The 18,954-nt window shown below is 44.6% G+C and overlaps 1 protein-coding gene across 8 annotated transcripts in view; it reads right to left on the reverse strand.

The window, feature by feature from the left end:
• GULP1 (GULP PTB domain containing engulfment adaptor 1) overlaps nucleotides 1-18,954 on the reverse strand; it is a 2,424,202-nt gene that overhangs the window by 877,335 nt on the left and 1,527,913 nt on the right. The window lies entirely within an intron of this gene.

Consider the following 18,954-nt stretch of genomic DNA (forward strand, 5'->3'; position numbering starts at 1 on the left):
GCACAAAAGGCGTTGTCTACAAGGCCACATGCGCATGCGGACTCGAATACGTTGGTAAGACGAGGAGAGAGTTCCACAGGCGCATTGGAGATCACATGGGGGACATTGAACATGACAGGGACACCTCACTGGCGCGTCACGTCAATGTCTCCCATGGTGGGAAAAAAGACGTCGTTAAGTTTATCGGCATTGAAAAAATCGAGAAACCAGTCAGAGGGGGTGATTGGGACCGTTTGATCCTACAAAAAGAGGCAAGATGGATCTTCCGCCTCAATACGGTCTCCCCCTCCGGTTTGAACGAACAGCTGAATTATGGTTGCTTCATTTAGTTCCCAGCCCATCCACTCCCTTCAACTTGTCTGTTCTGTCCTCCTCTTTTAGTAATCTAGTACATGTCATGTCAATTCCCCTGTCAGGATGGCTTTCCTGATACCCTTTTTGGGACAAATCATATACCTGACCTCTTTATAGGTTATTATACATCACTTATTCTCCTATCCATATGAGCTTAGTGATTCCTCAGGTGTCCCATTTTCCTCTCCCCCCCCCCTTTTCTCCAATGTCATCATATGCCTGTCTGGTTACATTGTATCGGAATTACCATTTTATTCAGGCAATAATGTTGGACTACACTTACTCGTCCTTGATTGATATGTTCTATGGTGGACGCTTCCACCTGTTGCATACATTTTCTAATTTTAATTTTGAATGTTGACACAATTGAAATTAGTATGAGCGATCTGAGCATATATAAGTATGAATAGACAGTCTGTATATGAACTCCCACCCCTTTTTTGTCAAATTGCGGTTTTGCATTTTCTGTTTTTATACATGAGATAGCAAGATTTTTGCAGTATATGCTCATAAAAAGATAAAACTGGGTTGAATTATCTCTCTACGTGAATGATAATGCTCTGATTGGCCAGAGGTCTCATTGTGTACACGTTTTCTGTCCTTCACGTGACTATTATATGGCCCTGGATAGGGATGATCAGGTGCTTTGTTTATTCATTCACCACAGTATGACAAGTACCTAGTACGTCATTCTGTTCGGTACGGTTTTGAGATCTAGGGGTCGCGTATGGTGCGTCCCCTTTTTCTCCACTGAGCTTCCGTACCTCTATTGTTCACGTGACTAAGTCACCAGGAAGTACGGCCAGTCACTGGCTGATGATGCGCATCTGGTTTCCTGTGACGCGATGTACGTCGTCCTCTCGCGTGATCAGGAAATCAGTAAGTCCTGCGTTTCACCGGTCTGTCTCTGGCTGATGATGCGCGTTCAGCCTCTGGTGACGCGACTCGCGTCATCTTCCCACGTGTCTTCCACTCACATGATCACTCATGTGACTGGAAAAGCAGGAAGTATTCTACCGGTTGATTATTAAAAGTAACGAACGTTTTACTTAGCGATCCGGTAGGAATGATTTTTTATACAACTAAGCTCATGGAGCCATATATATGTACACACTGTCTGAATTCTGTTGCTCATTTGATCGCTCTCCTGGATCAGTTCCACACAGGTTAACTTGTTGTGCAGTCCGGGTTTTCCCTAATACCTTGATATCATCTACATGATTTAGTAGGGTGGGGCTTGTCAATTAGGGAGGTGGGGCCATGTCCCCTTTTTAAACCTCAGTACATCATACATCCTCAGGGATACCAGGCCGTATAGGTTAGAGCTCTGTATTGAGCCACCTCTGAAGTTGAAGTTACAGGTGTTTTATGCCTCCCCTGATGAACAGACACTGAGAAACGCGTCGGGAGTCACCTGGTTTTGTTCACCAAGGGTCAGCCACAACAGGGCCAGCTGTGGACTGCCCTTGTAAGGGCGGGAGTCATTGTGCACAACTAAAGGGTCAGTTTAATTCCCAAACAGGGCTGGTGACCAAGCCATGACTCCTTCCGTGCCGGTATGTGGACCAGATAATACGGGAGAGCCTTGATCCATCTATGGGACGAGTGAATTGGGTGAGATTGTTCCACTTCAAGTGGCCTTGTTTTTTGTGTCGTATTTTCTGCTGGTTGGTGTTTAGCACATGACATCCATTCGGGAGTCAATATCCTTTGGATATCATTATTAACGATACATGACTCGGCTTTATTCGTCTGTCCTATGGTTGTTTGTACATGTATAATCAGCTAGGTGGAAGACTGCATTTCACCCCTATCTTTGTCAATACCGTCTGGGATAGGGGCTGATTTATGTTTGGATTTTCCCTGGATGATGTGTCACATCAGTATAATTAGCTGAGTACATAACAGCACTCTTATGCCTTTGACATCGGTACTGTCAGAGTCCAGTGATACACTATCCTCGTGGTAATTGTATACATGTTCGGTAGGCTATATATTGTTTATCAATTAGCGTAGCTTGTTGGTGGTACAACTAACAGTTATTCACACACGAGGTTTTTCTCCCGTGTTGCTGGTAAGGGGTGACGCTTGTCTCGTACCCCTGTACTTTGAAATATGTTGACGCCATGAATACATTAATTAATTGGCCTCAACATTTTTTCTGTTTTTTAATGGTGGTGGGATCACTATTTCTATGGTATTTTTAATATACCCAATTAAGGGTTAAGTTTTATTATCACATGTTGCTATATCTGTATTAACTGTACATGTTGGAATTAATTCTCTGATACCTACTGGTTTAGAATTTGCTATATTTGGTTTCATTTTGCCACTCATGTTGATTGCGACAAGATTGTGCACTGAAAATGTGGTAGTAAAAATTGAGAGGTGGTGTAGATTGCAGCGGTGGTCTAGCTTTATGAACAGCAGAATAATAAAGAATAAATATCCCTGACAATGCAACTACGGCCCTTAAACTGGCAGCATCAATTGCTAGTATAATGGCTTAGTTATAATGAGTTGGAGTGTGCAATGCAGGCAGAGGTGCTGCAAATATCTTTGCACTAGTGTGACTAGACAAAAGTCCAATAGCCACGTTTAGGATGCCACTAGGTACACTGAGTGTTTGCTAGTATAATGGCTTAGTTATAATGAGTTGGAGTGTGCAATGCAGGCAGAGGTGCTGCAAATATCTTTGCACTAGTGGGACTATAGCAAAGTCCAATAGCCACGTTTAGGATGCCACTAGGTACACTGAGTGTTTGCTAGTATAATGGCTTAGTTATAATGAGTTGGAGTGTGCAATGCAGGCAGAGGTGCTGCAAATATCTTTGCACTAGTGGGACTATAGCAAAGTCCAATAGCCACGTTTAGGATGCCACTAGGTACACTGAATGTTTGCTAGTATAATGGCTTAGTTATAATGAGTTGGAGTGTGCAATGCAGGTAGAGGTGCTGCAAATGTCTTTGCACTAGTGTGACTAGACAAAAGTCCAATAGCCACGTTTAGGATGCCACTAGGTACACTGAGTGTTTGCTAGTATAATGGCTTAGTTATAATGAGTTGGAGTGTGCAATGCAGGTAGAGGTGCTGCAAATGTCTTTGCACTAGTGTGACTAGACAAAAGTCCAATAGCCACGTTTAGGATGCCACTAGGTACACTGAGTGTTTGCTAGTATAATGGCTTAGTTATAATGAGTTGGAGTGTGCAATGCAGGCAGAGGTGCTGCAAATGTCTTTGCACTAGTGTGACTAGACAAAAGTCCAATAGCCACGTTTAGGATGCCACTAGGTACACTGAGTGTTTGCTAGTATAATGGCTTAGTTATAATGAGTTGGAGTGTGCAATGCAGGCAGAGGTGCTGCAAATATCTTTGCACTAGTGGGACTATAGCAAAGTCCAATAGCCACGTTTAGGATGCCACTAGGTACACTGAGTGTTTGCTAGTATAATGGCTTAGTTATAATGAGTTGGAGTGTGCAATGCAGGCAGAGGTGCTGCAAATATCTTTGCACTAGTGGGACTATAGCAAAGTCCAATAGCCACGTTTAGGATGCCACTAGGTACACTGAGTGTTTGCTAGTATAATGGCTTAGTTATAATGAGTTGGAGTGTGCAATGCAGGCAGAGGTGCTGCAAATATCTTTGCACTAGTGGGACTATAGCAAAGTCCAATAGCCACGTTTAGGATGCCACTAGGTATACTGAGCGTTTGCTAGTATAATGGCTTAGTTATAATGAGTTGGAGTGTGCAATGCAGGTAGAGGTGCTGCAAATGTCTTTGCACTAGTGTGACTAGACAAAAGTCCAATAGCCACGTTTAGGATGCCACTAGGTACACTGAGTGTTTGCTAGTATAATGGCTTAGTTATAATGAGTTGGAGTGTGCAATGCAGGTAGAGGTGCTGCAAATGTCTTTGCACTAGTGTGACTAGACAAAAGTCCAATAGCCACGTTTAGGATGCCACTAGGTACACTGAGTGTTTGCTAGTATAATGGCTTAGTTATAATGAGTTGGAGTGTGCAATGCAGGCAGAGGTGCTGCAAATATCTTTGCACTAGTGTGACTAGACAAAAGTCCAATAGCCACGTTTAGGATGCCACTAGGTACACTGAGTGTTTGCTAGTATAATGGCTTAGTTATAATGAGTTGGAGTGTGCAATGCAGGCAGAGGTGCTGCAAATATCTTTGCACTAGTGGGACTATAGCAAAGTCCAATAGCCACGTTTAGGATGCCACTAGGTACACTGAGTGTTTGCTAGTATAATGGCTTAGTTATAATGAGTTGGAGTGTGCAATGCAGGTAGAGGTGCTGCAAATGTCTTTGCACTAGTGTGACTAGACAAAAGTCCAATAGCCACGTTTAGGATGCCACTAGGTACACTGAGTGTTTGCTAGTATAATGGCTTAGTTATAATGAGTTGGAGTGTGCAATGCAGGCAGAGGTGCTGCAAATATCTTTGCACTAGTGGGACTATAGCAAAGTCCAATAGCCACGTTTAGGATGCCACTAGGTACACTGAGTGTTTGCTAGTATAATGGCTTAGTTATAATGAGTTGGAGTGTGCAATGCAGGCAGAGGTGCTGCAAATGTCTTTGCACTAGTGTGACTAGACAAAAGTCCAATAGCCACGTTTAGGATGCCACTAGGTACACTGAGTGTTTGCTAGTATAATGGCCATTATACAAACAGGAGTGATCTGAAGGCGCTGTTCCCGCACACTATACACTGAAATGTCATAATAGTGTGAGTCACAGAGTGACTTACACTATTACAGCGGAAAGCCAGCTAGGAATTAGCTGTTTTTTTGCTGCTAGAACCGTTCTCGAACGTTTCTAGAACTATCGAGCTTTTGCAAAAAGCTCGAGTTCTAGTTCGATCTAGAACAGGCCCCAAAATCACTCGAGCCTAGAACTGGAGAACCTCGAACCTCGAACCGCGCTCAACTCTACTCAGAAGGAACCTAAGAAAAGTGGAGCAAAACTTATTTTTTGCATTCTGACCAATGCAAGAAGCCTGACCAATAAGATGGAAGAACTGGAGCTGATAATGTATGAGGAAAAATACGACATAGTAGGACATAGTAGGAATAACTGAGACATGTATGTATGTAAAGCGCTGTGGAATTAATAGCGCTATATAAATGAATAAAATTATTATTATTATTATTATTACATGGTTAGATGACAGTTATGACTGGGCGGCTAACCTGCAAGGATGTGAATTGTTTAGGAGGGATCATAAAAACAGTTAAGGGGGTGGAGTCTGTCTATATATAAAGTCCAGTTTAAAGCCCAGACTAAGAGAAGATATACAAGAGGGAAATGAAGAGGTGGAGTCTCTATGGGTGGAGATACAAGGAGGGAAATCTAATAATAAAATCCTCATAGGGGTTTGTTATAAGCCACCAAATATAACACAAACTACTGAAAATGTATTATTGAAACAAATAGACAAAGCAGCAAATCACAATGAGGTGATTATTATGGGAGACTACAACTACCCCGATATAGACTGGGAAACTGAAACCTGCGGATCTCAGAAAGGAAACCGGCTTCTGTCAGTAACCAAGGATAATTATCTGTCCCAACTTGTGCCAGGCCCAACTAGAGGGACAGCCCTTCTGGACTTAATTTTAAGCAACAGGCCAGATAGAATAACAGACGTACAAGTGGATGGGCACCTAGGGAACAGTGACCACAATATAATACAATTCCACTGGGGAGGATTCCTGCGATGATAATTTGCATATTCCCAGTGCCTTTTGGGATAAGTGAAGAGTCACCGCGAGCTCAAGGAGAACCGGGTTTTGGCATTACAGCCGGAAGTAAGACTTCTGAAAACCGCGCACCGCTAGGCGCGCGAATTTTGGCCCGTCTTCTTCATTGTGAGTGTGAGTGAACAAAGTGTGAGCAAAAGTAAGTGTGAGTAGAATTGTTTGTATTTAGTTGTTTAATTACTTAACATTTGTTTAGTGCTATCTCCATTAGAAAATGTTGTCCACTATTGCTAATGCGATCCAGTGTACATCTTGTCTCATGTATGCAGTCCTTGAAAAGCCGTTCAAGGGTGCATACTGTTGTTCGAGATGTGCGCAAATTGCACATTTGGAAGCCCAGATACTGGATCTAAATGAGCAGCTGGCAACACGGAGATGCATTAGCAATATGGAAAGGAGTTTGCTGCTCACTGAGCAGCAGCTTGCTGGGTCAGATGTGGGGGAGGATCGTAGTAGGGAGTGGCAGGACGGTGAGGTAGGTAGCTGGGTGACAGTTAGAAAGGGGGGTAAAGGGAAAAGTGCTAGGAAGGCTAGTCCTGAACTGACACACCCCAATAGGTTTCAAACTTGGCAGATGAGGGGGATGTCATTACGGGGGTAGCATTGCTGCAGCAAGACATGACCTCTGAATGCCAGAGGAGTGTCTGCTCCAGTAAGGGAGGAATAGGAGTGCAGGGCAGGCAAGACAGGTACTGGTAGTGGGGGACTCAATTATTAGGGGGACAGATAGATCAATCTGTCACAAAGACAGGGATCGCCAAATAGTGTGTTGTCTTCCTGGTGCTCGAGTTCGGCACATTGCTGATCGGGTTGACAGATTACTGGGAGGGGCTGGGGAGGACCCAGCGGTCATTGTACACATTGGCACAAATGACAAAGTTAGAGGTAGGTGGAAGGTCCTTAAAGATGATTTCAGGGAATTAGGTTGTAAGCTTAAAGCAAGGACCTCCAAGGTGGTATTTTCGGAAATACTACCTGTGCCACGAGCCACACCAGAGAGGCAAAGGGAGATCAGGGAGGCTAACAGGTGGCTCAGGAATTGGTGTAGGAAAGAAGGGTTTGGGTTCCTAGAGAATTGGGCCGACTTTTCAGTTGGCTACATATTCTATGCTAGGGATGGGCTGCATCTTAATGGAGAGGGTGCAGCTGTGCTGGGGCAGAAGATAGCTAGAAGGTTGGAGGAGTGTTTAAACTAGGAATGGGGGGCGAGGGTATTCACTTTTTAGAAAAGGAATGTAGTGCAGATAGTGACCAGGGCACAAGTAATGAAATTGGGGGTGGTACGGGGGGGAAGGGTTAGGACAGTTAATACAGTAAGCAGGAATAGAGATACAGAGTCATACGTAAAGTGAATGTACACTAATGCTCGAAGCCTCACAAATAAGGTGGAGGAATTAGAATTAATATTGTTGGAAAAAAATTATGATACAATGGGGATATCAGAGACATGGCTGGATGAGAGCTATGACTGGGCTGTTAATTTACAGGGTTATAGCCTATTCAGGAATGACCGTACAAATAAGCGAGGGGGAGGTGTGTGTCTATATGTAAAATCATCCTTAAAACCCATCCTGCGTGACAACATATGTGAGGGTACTGAGAATGTAGAGTCCCTATGGGTGGCGATAAGGGGGGGAGAATGAATAATAAAATACTGATAGGCGTGTGTTATAAGATGCCGAATATTATGGAAGAGGTAGAGAATCTCCTCAAAAAGCAAATTTATAAAGCAGTGAGTCTCGGACAGGTAATTATTATGGGGGACTTTAACTATCCTGGTATAAATTGGGGAACAGAAACTTGCAGTTCCAGCAAAGAAAATAGATTTTTGATAACAATGAAAGATAATTACCTTTCACAAATGGTACAGGACCCCACAAGAGGGGGAGCACTACTAGACCTTGTACTAACCAATAGGCCAGACCGCATATCAAATATACAAATTGGGGGTTACTTGGGGAATAGTGATCAAAAAATAATAAGTTTTCATGTATTCTTTAGTAAGATATATAGTAGAGGGGCTATAAGGACACTAAACTTCAGGAAAGCAAATTTTAAACGGTTGAGAGATGATCTTAGTGCAATAAACTGGGATGATGTACTAAGTAATAAAAGTACACAAAGCAAATGGGAGACTTTTATGAGCATCCTAAAAAGGGCTTGTGCAGAAAATATACCCTATGGGAACAAACATGCTAGAAATAGGAGGAAACCCCTATGGCTAAATAGAGCTGTAAGGGAAGCAATAAAAGAAAAACAGAAAGCCTTAAAAGAATTAAAGAGGGTAGGTAGTGATGAGGCATTATATAATTATAGAAAATTAAATAAAATATGTAAAAAGCGAAATAAGTTAGCTAAGTTTGATACAGAGAGACTCATTACGAGAGAAAGTAAAAATAATCCTAAAATATTCTTTAACTACATAAACAGTAAAAAACTGAAAAGCGATAGTGTTGGCCCCCTTAAAAATAGTCTTGGTGAAATGGTGGAGGGGGATGAGGGTAAAGCCAACCTGCTGAATGACTTTTTTTCTACAGTTTTTATGCAAGAAAATGTCATGGCAGATGACATGACCAGTGATACCATAAATTCACCCTTGAATATTACCTGCCTAACCCAGCAGGAAGTACGCCGCCGCCTCGAAATCACTAAGGTTGACAAATATCCGGGCCCGGATGGCATACACCCCAGAGTACTACAGGAATTGAGTTCTGTGATAGATAGACCATTATTTTTAATTTTCACAGATTCCTTAATAACAGGGTCGGTACCGCAGGACTGGCGCATAGCAAATGTGGTGCCAATATTCAAAAAGGGGACAAAAACTGAGCCGAGAAATTATAGGCCGGTAAGTTTAACCTCTACGGTTGGTAAAATCCTTGAGGGTTTCTTGAGAGATGCTATACTGGAGTATCTCAAGAAAAATAACCTTATGACAGAGTATCAACATGGGTTTATGAGGGATCAATCCTGTCAAACTAATTTGATCAGCTGCTATGAAGAGGTAAGTTCAAGCCTGGACCAGGGAAATGCAGTGGATGTCGTGTATATGGACTTTTCAAAAGCTTTTGATACGGTGCCACACAAAAGGTTGGTACATAAAATGAGAATAATGGGGATAGGGGAAAATATGTGTAACTGGGTTAAAAACTGGCTCAGTGATAGGAAACAAAGGGTGGTTATTAATGGTACGTACTCGGACTGGGTCTCAGTTCATAGTGGGGTACCACAGGGGTCAGTATTGGGCCCGCTTCTTTTCAACATATTTATTAATGACCTTGTTGGGGGCATGCAGAGTATAATTTCAATATTTGCAGATGATACTAAACTCTGCAGGGTAATTAATACAGAGGAGGATAATTTTATATTACAGGGAGATTTATGTAAATTGGAGGATTGGGCTGAGAAGTGGCAATTGAAGTTTAATGTTGATCAATGTAAGGTCATGCACTTGGGTAGAGGAAATAAAATTTATAATTATGTACTTAATTGTAGAACACTGGGTAAAACAGACACAGAAAAAGACTTGGGTGTATGGGTGGATGGTAAACTTCACTTTAGTGGACAGTGTCAGGCAACTGCTGCCAGGGCTAATAAAATAATGGGATGTATTAAAAGAGGTATAAGTGTTCATGAAAAAAATATAGTTCTACCTCTGTACAAGTCACTAGTGCGACCGCACTTAGAATACTGTGTAAAATTCTGGTCACCTATATATAAGAAGGACATAGCTGAACTGGAGAGGGTGCAGAGAAGAGCGACCAAGATTATTAGAGGAATGGGTGGGCTGCAATACCAAGACAGGTTATTAGGCTATGTGCACACATTGCTTTTTTTTCAGCGCAGAAAAAAACGCACCCTCTGGCAGAGGGGAGAATTGTAAACAATGCTTTTTGAGAAAAACGCATCGAAAACGCATGCGTTTTTCATGCGTTTTTTATGCGTTTTTTATGCGTTTTTCATGCAGTTTTCATGCGTTTTTCATGCGTTTTTTTAGGTGCGTTTTTTTAAGACTTGTCAGTGTTAATAAAGTTGGTTGAACACAGACCTTTGGAAAATAAAACCTGTGATGTCATTTCCTTCTCCACATTCTGTTTGGATAAATGGGAGGGCTTGGAATGGAAGGAGCACCATTTGAATTTTGGAAAAGTTGAAATAAACTTCGCGCACCATGTCACATTAGCAGGGCCCCTTGGGTACCTATACGTCAGAAAACCCCCACAAGTGACCCCATTTTGGAATCTGCACCCCTCAAGGATTTTATTCAGGAGTACATTAAGCATTTTGAATCCACAGCTACTTCACCCAAAATGTTGCTGTAGCAACAATATTCTCACTTTTAGGCCCGTTTCACACGTCAGTGAAAAACACTGACGTTTTTCACTGGCGTGTAAAACACGCACATGTCACACATGGGTTGTCTAAGTGCAATCCGGGCTCCGTTCTCCGTGGCCCGTGATTGCACTCAGTAATCAACTCACCTGCGCCCGCTCCCGCTCTCCATGGTGCTGATCGCTCCCGCGGTGCAGCATCCGGCTGGCGCTGACCCCCGCAGCAGCTGCACCGGGTCGGCTGTGTCGCGCATCATGAATATGCGCGACAATAATGAGTCGGCTCAGAAGCAGCAGGCTGCACGGGCTGCAGAGGACATCGCTGGACGCCGGGTGAGTTAAAATGATTTTTATTTTAAAAGCACGTTTTTTTCTGGCACGTGTTTCAAGGACCACACCACTGCGTGGTCCGTGGAACATCAGTGATGCCAGAAAAAAATGGACATGTCTCCGTGCGGCAATCACGCACACGCGGGTACGCCGCACGGAGACACGTGCAGTGAAAAATCACTGACGGGTGAGCAGACCCATTCATTATAATGGGTCTGCGTATGTCAGTGATCCTGGTACGTTTAAAAAAAAGCACAAACGTACCAGAATCACTGACGTGTGAAACAGGCCTAAGGCTATGTAGCCATGATCCAGCGACACGGCGTCTAGTACACAGTGTCAGCCTTCCTGCAGCTGCCCATGCCCACGATTTGGGTTCAGGCTGCTGTGGAGCTCTATTCTACCTGCAGAGAGCACTCTTGTCTCCGCAGCATAAATTGACATGCTGAGGCTCGGGAAGCTGCGCCACCGGTCAGTTTATGCTGCGGAGAAAAGAAGCACAGTGCCATCGGATTTCCAAAAATCCTTCCACTGTGCTTCTACTGCACAATGCAGCGTTATGGACACAGGGAAAACACTCAGCGCCCATAATGCTGCAAACCCTGATTGTGGGCACACAGCCTAAAAAGCGTCAATGGATGAATGGATGTCAAATATATATAACGTCCCACCCCCGCCTGCATATTCTAAGCTGGCACCTTTAGTACCTTTCATGTGGCACTAAAGGGTGCCTAGCTTAGTATTTATCCAAAAAACAAACCAATGAAAAAAATGGCATGGGGTCCCCCCTATTTTTGATAGCCAGTCAGGGTAAAGCAGACAGCTGTAGCCTGCAAACCACAGCTGGCAGCTTCATCTTGGCTGGTGATCAATTTGGAGGGCTCCCCAGGCTTTTTTTTTTTATTTATAAATAAAGAATTAAAAAAAAAATAACGTGGGGTCCCCCCAAATTAGATCACCAGCCAAGGTGAAGCTGACAGATGGGGTCTGGTATTCTCAGGGTGGGAAGAGCCATGGTTATTGGACTCTTCCTAGTCTAAAAATAGCAGGCCGCAGCCACCCCAGAAGTGGCGCATCCATTAGATGTGCCAATCCTGGCGCTTCGCCCCAACTCATCCCGCGCCCTGGTGCGTTGGCAAACGGGGTAATAAATGGGGTTGATACCAGATGTGTAATGTCACCTGGCATCAAGCCCAGCAATTAGTGATGTCACGGCGTCTATCAGATACCAGACATAACTAATTGACAGTAAACAAAAGCAAAAAAAATGACAAAAAAAATTTTATTAGAAAAAACACTCCCCAAATCATTCCCTTGTTCTCCAATTTAATCAAAAAATTTAAAAAAAATGGGTCCGCAGAAATCCATTTGGACGTCCCACGTCGCCTCTGGATCTTCTAGAATATGGGGGCACGTTCAGGGAATGTATCCCCCATTTTCTATGAGGGCAGACCCTCCATTTGAGGAGAGTGGGTGCAAAAATTCTGCACCCACTCTCCCCGGGTCACAGCTGCAGAGTGCCGAGCAGCCAGCACAGCTCACACTGAACACAGTGCTGGCTGTCAGCTGCTCTGCACATGTGGCCGGCCAGCGTGCACTGTGAAGGAGGAGGGGGCCGCGGGGGATCAGCGCTGCGACCGGACAGGTAAGGGGGAATACCGGGGGGAATAGGGGGGGACCTGGCAGGGCCTGGGGGGCATTTTTCTGTCACATGTCTCAAGGCACATGCGCCAGAAATCATAAAAGCAGGGCGGCCGGTGCGCTACTGTGCACGCGGCCATGTTGGATTTTTGGGAGGGGGTCGGGGGTCGGGGCGGGCACTTTGGCGACACCGGGGGCTTTTCAGGACTTTGCCAGGAAGTGAGGTCAACAGGAAACCTCTTGACCTCACTTCCAGGTAAATGCCTGCGTTCTGTGTGCCGACAAAGCCCGCGGACCGCAACAAAAAAGCAGCTCACTGCGGTGTAGCTGCGTTCTGACCCATATCATTGATTTAATGGGAAAGAGAACGCAGCCACACCGCACAAAAGAAGTGACATGCTGCTTTTCTTTCCGCACCGATTTTTGGCATCCAAAACGCTGCGTTTAGAAACGCACTGATGCACTGTGCACTGATTTTTCGGCTTTCTCATACACTTTGCTGGGAAAGCTGAACGCATGCAATTTGCCACTGAAACGCTGCGGTTCTAAACGCAGCGTTTCCGCGGTAAAAAACGCAACGTGTGCACACAGCCTTAAACTTGGGGTTATTTAGTTTGGAAAAACGAAGGCTTAGGGGGGATCTAATCACAATGTATAAATATATGAGGGGACAGTACAGAGACCTTTCCAAAGATCTTTTTACACCTAGGCCTGCGACTGGAACATGGGGGCATCCGCTACATCTTGAGGAAAGAAGGTTTAATCATAATCACAGACGAGGATTCTTTATTGTACGAGCAGTGAGACTATGGAACTCTCTGCCACATAATGTTGTAATGAGTGATTCACTACTAACATTTAAGCAGAGCCTGGACGCCTTTCTTGAAAAATTTAATATTACCAGTTAGGTATATTAGATTTTATGACAGGGTGTTGATCCAGGGAACTAGTCTGATTGCCGGATGTGGAGTCAGGAAGGAATTTTTTTCCCCATTGGAACTTGTTTGCCACAATGGGGTTTTTTTTTGCCTTCCTCTGGATCAACATCTTAGGCTACAGGTTGAACTAGATGGACTTAGGCGGGCTTTGCACGCTGCGACATCAGTAACAATGTGTTACCGATGCTGCAGCGATAGTCCCGCCCCCGTCGCACGTGCAATATGTAGTGAAAGCTGCCGTAGCGATTATTATCGCTACGGCAGTTTCACACGCACATACCTGCCGTGCGACGTCCCTCTGGCCGGCGACCCGCCTCCTTCCTAAGGGGGCGGGTCGTGCGGCGTCACAGCGACGTCACACGGCAGGCGGCCAATTAAAGTGGAGGGGCGGAGATGAGCAGGATGTAAACATCCCGCCCACCTCCGTCCTTCTCATTGCAGCCGGAGGCAGGTAAGGTGAAGTTCCTCGCTCCTGCGGCTTTACACACAGCGATGTGTGCTGCCGCAGGAGCGAGGAACAACATCGCACCTGTCGCTGCACCGGCATTATGGAAATGTCGGAGGCTGCAGCGATGATACGATAACGACGCTTTTGCGCTCGTTCATCGTATCAAAAATGATTTGCATGTTGCGATATCGACTGCGACGCCGGATGTGCGTCACTTTCGATTTGACCCCATCGACATCGCACGTGCAATGTTGCAACGTGCAAAGCCGCCCTTAGAGTCCCCTTCAACCTTAAAAACTATGATACTATGATACTATGATACTTGTCCTTCAGTAAGGTGTCTTGGAGGGGGGTTACAAAAACGCTGAATTTCAGGAAAGCAAAGTTTGATCAGCTTAGAGAAGACCTTCGCCGAATTGATTGGGACAATGTCCTCAAAAATAGGAGCGCAGAAAATAAATGTGTATCAAAGAAAATCCAGCGCGATCCTCGGGGTATATTAAGAATCCAAGGTTTATTAGAAAATATCCATTAAAATACAGCGGTTTGGCAGCAATAATGCAGGGGGATATACCTCATAGAACTATGCGTTTCGACACATAGTCTTAGTTTTGTTCAAATGAACAAGGAAACACTCACGCCCATGCTAATCACTAGCATGTGTGTGTTTTCACACAAGTTCCCTGCCAGAATTGTAGGATGTTAAAATTCTGGCAGGGAACTTGTGTGAAAACACACACATGCTAGTGATTAGCATGGGTGTGAGTGTTTCCTTTAAAACAACCGACATCTCAATCCTCATTTGAACAAGACTAAAGGTCCTGTCACACACGGAGATAAATCTACGGCAGATCTGTGGTTGTAGTGAAATTGTGGACAATCAGTGCCAGGTTTGTGGCTGTGTAGAAATGGAACAATATGTCCATGATTTCTCTGCAACCACAGATCTGCCAAAGATATATCTCTGTGTGTGACGGGGCCTTAAGACTATGTGTCGAAACGCGTAGTTCTATGAGGTATATCCCCCTGCATTATTGCTGTCAAACCGCTGTATTTTAATGGATATTTTCTAATAAACCTTGGATTCTTAATATACCCCAAGCATCGCGCTGGATTTTCTTTGATACACATCTTAGGACACTGGATCCAGGCGGGGAGCGGTATATGGCAGTAACGGTGAGCTGAACTTTCTCTCTTTATTCTTGCACAGAAAATAAATGGGAAATTTTTAAATCGGTATTAAACACCCACTGCGAGCTAGCCATACCATATGGGAATAAAAGGGCTAGGAACAGGAGAAAACTAATGTGGCTAAATAAGGATGTAAAAGGGGCAATAAATAATAAGAACAAGGCATTTAAGAAGCTAAAACAAGAAGGCAGCGAAGAGGCATTAAAAACTTATAGAGAAAAATATAAAATGTGTAAAAAACAAATACATTTAGCAAAAGTAGAAAATGAGAGACTCATTGCTAAGGAAAGCAAAACAAATCCCAAACTATTCTTTAATTATATAAACAGCAAAAAGATTAAAATTGATGGTGTCGGCCCTTTAAAGAACAATGCGGGTAAAATCATAGAGAGCGATGTGGGAAAAGCAAATGTTTTAAATACTTTTTTCTCAACTGTGTTCACACAGGAAAAGCATATGCCACGGGAAATGCAGAGTATCATGTAAATACCCATTAAGTATGTGCCCATTAAGTATGACCTGCCTAACCCAGGCAGAACCGACTTAGTAACATTAAAATTGACAAATCACCAGGCCCTGATGGCATTCACCCTCGGGCATTAAGGGAGTTAAGTAATGTGATAGACAGGCCTCTATTCCTTATATTTAAAGACTCTATAGAAACTGGGTCTGTTCCACTGGATTGGCGGCTAGCAAATGTGGTACCAATATTCAAAAAAGGGTGCAAAAGGGAACCTGGAAACTATAGGCCGGTAAGCTTAACATCTGTTGTGGGTAAAATGTTTGAACAGTTTTTAAGGGATGCTATTATGCAATATCTCAATGTTAACAAATGTTTAACTCCATATCAGCATGGATTTATGAAGGATCGCTCCTGTCAAACTAACCTGATCAGCTTCTACGAGAATATAAGCTCTCAAATGGACCAAGGAGAATCATTGGATGTCATTTATCTTGACTTCAGTAAAGCATTTGACACTGTCCCACATAAAAGATTGATAAGTAAAATGAGAAAGCTTGGGGACGGGGAAAATGTGTGTAGATGGGTAGGTAGCTGGCTTAGTGATAGAAAACAAAGAGTGGCTATTAATGGCGCATACTCAGATTGGGCCAGGGTTACTAGTGGGGTGCCACAGGGGTCTGTATTGGGCCCCCTACTTTTTAATATATTTATTAATGATCTGGTGGATGGCTTACAGAGTCAAATATCAGTATTTGCAGATGATACAAAACTATTTAAGGTAGTTAACACAAAGGAGGACAGTTTGCAACTACAGATGGATTTGAGTAAATTGGAAAATTGGGCTGAAAAATGGCAAATGAGGTTTAACACTGATTGGTGTAAGGTTATGCACATGGGAAGGAGAAACAGATGCTACGATTACTTACTAAATGGGAAACTGCTGGGGAAATCAGACATGTAAAAAGACTTAGGCATCTTAAACCAGCTTTACACCTTACAATTAGGTGTGCGATCTCGTATGCGATGTGACACGCCCAGGTCGCATATGCGATTTAATGAGATCGCACGTAGGTCGTTCATTTGCTGTCACACGTGCGTTAGTAGTCTATGTTAAATTGATCAATTTTGTGTGCGATCCTTTAGATCATGTGTTCTGTGACGTATGCACTGGGCACCCTTTTTTTTTATTTATTGACTTGCCAAGCGTGTGTAATGTGTAGGGATGCGTTTTTACTATGTCATCTGCCATTCAGCTCTGCTACATGGCTGCTAACAGCAGACACAGACAGCCATGTAGCAGAGCTGAATGGCAGATGACAGCAGACACAGAAAGAGCCGCACGATCAGAATGAACTCGGGTTAACTTCACCCGACTTCATTGTCATGCTGCGGCTCTGTCTGTGTCGCGTCCTGATTAGCGGTCACCAGTGAAGGACTCACCGGTGTCCGCTAAACTCCTGAGTAACTGAATTGAGCAGCCCTCTCTCATATGCTTACCGATCCCCGATCACCGGTGCGGCGCTGCACGGCATTCACACTGCTCCGGCGGCTTTTACTATTTTGAAAAAGCCGGCCGCTCATTAAACAATCTCGTATTCCCTGGTTTCCCCGCCCACCGGTGGCTATGATTGGTTGCAGTGAGACACGCCCCCACGCTGAGTGACAGGTGTCTCACTGCAACCAATCACAGCAGCTGGGGGGCGGGACTATACTGTGCAGTGAAAAAAATAAATATTTAACAAAAAACGACGTACGGTCCCCCCCCATTTTGATACCAGCCAGTGTAAAGTCACACGGCTGAAGGCTGGTATTCTCGGGATGGGGAGCTCCACGTTATGGAGAGCCCCCCAGCCTAACAATATCAGCCAGCAGCCGCCCAGAATGGCCGCATACAATAGATGCGATTGTTCTGGGACTCTACCCGGCTCTTCCCGATTGGCCCTGGTGCGTTCGCAATCGGGGTAATAAGGAGTTAATGGCAGCCCATAGCTGCCAATAAGTCCTAGAATAATCATGCCAGGCGTCTCCCCGAGATACCTTCCATGATTAACATGTAAGTTACAGTAAATAAACACACACACCCGAACAATCCTTTTTTAGAAATAAAAAACACTAACAAATTCCCTCATCACCAATTTATTAACCCCAACAAAGCCCTCCATGTCCGGCGTAATCCATGGACCCCCAGCGTCGAATCCTGCTCTGCTGCATGAAGGTGACAGGAGCTGCTGAAGACACCGCCGCTCCTGTCAACTCCACGCAGAAAATGAGGTGAGTAGCGCGATCAGCTGTGCTGTCACTGAGGTTAATCGCGGCCACCGCTGGATACAGCTGATCGCGCTACTCACCTCAGTGACAGCTCAGCTGATCGCGCTATTCCCTTCATCAGCTGCGTGGAGCTGACAGGAGCGGCGATGTATTCTGCTGCTCCTGTCACCTTCATGCAGCAGAGCTGGATGCGACGCTGGAGGTCCTTGGATTACGCCGGACATGGAGGGCTTTGTTGGGGTTAATAAATTGGTGATGAGGGAATTTGTTAGTGTTTTTTATTTCTAATAAAGGATTGTTCGGGAGTGTGTGTTTATTTACTGTAACTTACAGGTTAATCATGGAAGGTATCTCGGGGAGATGCCTGACATGATTAATCTAGGACTTATTGGCAGCTATGGGCTGCCATTAACTCCTTATTACCCCAATTGCCAATGCATCAGGGCCAATCGGGAAGAGCCGGGTAGAGTCCCAGAACAGTCGCATCTATTGTATGCGGCCATTCTGGGTGGCTGCTGACTGATATTGTTAGGTTGGGGGGCTCCCCATAACGTGGAGTCCACCATCCTGAGAATACCAGCCTTCAGCCGTGTGACTTTACCCTGGCTGGTATCAAAATGGGGGGGACCGCACGCCGGTTTTTTTTTTTAATTATTTATTTATTTTTTTCACTGCACAGTATAGTCCGGCCCCCCGCGGCTCTGATTGGTTGCAGTGAGACAGCTGTCAATCAGCGTGGGGGCGTGTCTAACTGCAACCAATCATAGGCGCCGGTGGGCGGGGAAAGCAGGGAATACGAGATTGTTTAATCAGCGGCCGGCTTTTTCAAAAGAGGAAAAGCCGCCGGAGTTTAGAGAACAGCCTTGCAGCGCCGCGCCGGTGATCGGGGAACGGTGAGTATGAGAGAGGGGTACTCCATTCAGTCACTCTGGGAATAAGCGGTCACCGGTGAGTCCTTCACGGGTGACTGCTAATCAGGACGCGACACAGACAGAGCCGCGGTATGACAATGAAGTCGGGTGAAGTTCACCCCAGTTCATTCTCTACGCGCCACTCTGTCTGCTGTCAGCAGGTATGTATCTACGACATTGTGCATCACAAACATGCATAAATTCACACGTACAACACATACACATGTCAGTTATTTCTGTCACGCATAAACGGACATCCAACACGCACACACGGCTAGCATACGGCATTCACACAG

The sequence above is a fragment of the Anomaloglossus baeobatrachus genome, chromosome 7, assembly GCF_048569485.1.
Source record: "Anomaloglossus baeobatrachus isolate aAnoBae1 chromosome 7, aAnoBae1.hap1, whole genome shotgun sequence".
Lineage (NCBI taxonomy): Eukaryota > Metazoa > Chordata > Amphibia > Anura > Aromobatidae > Anomaloglossus > Anomaloglossus baeobatrachus.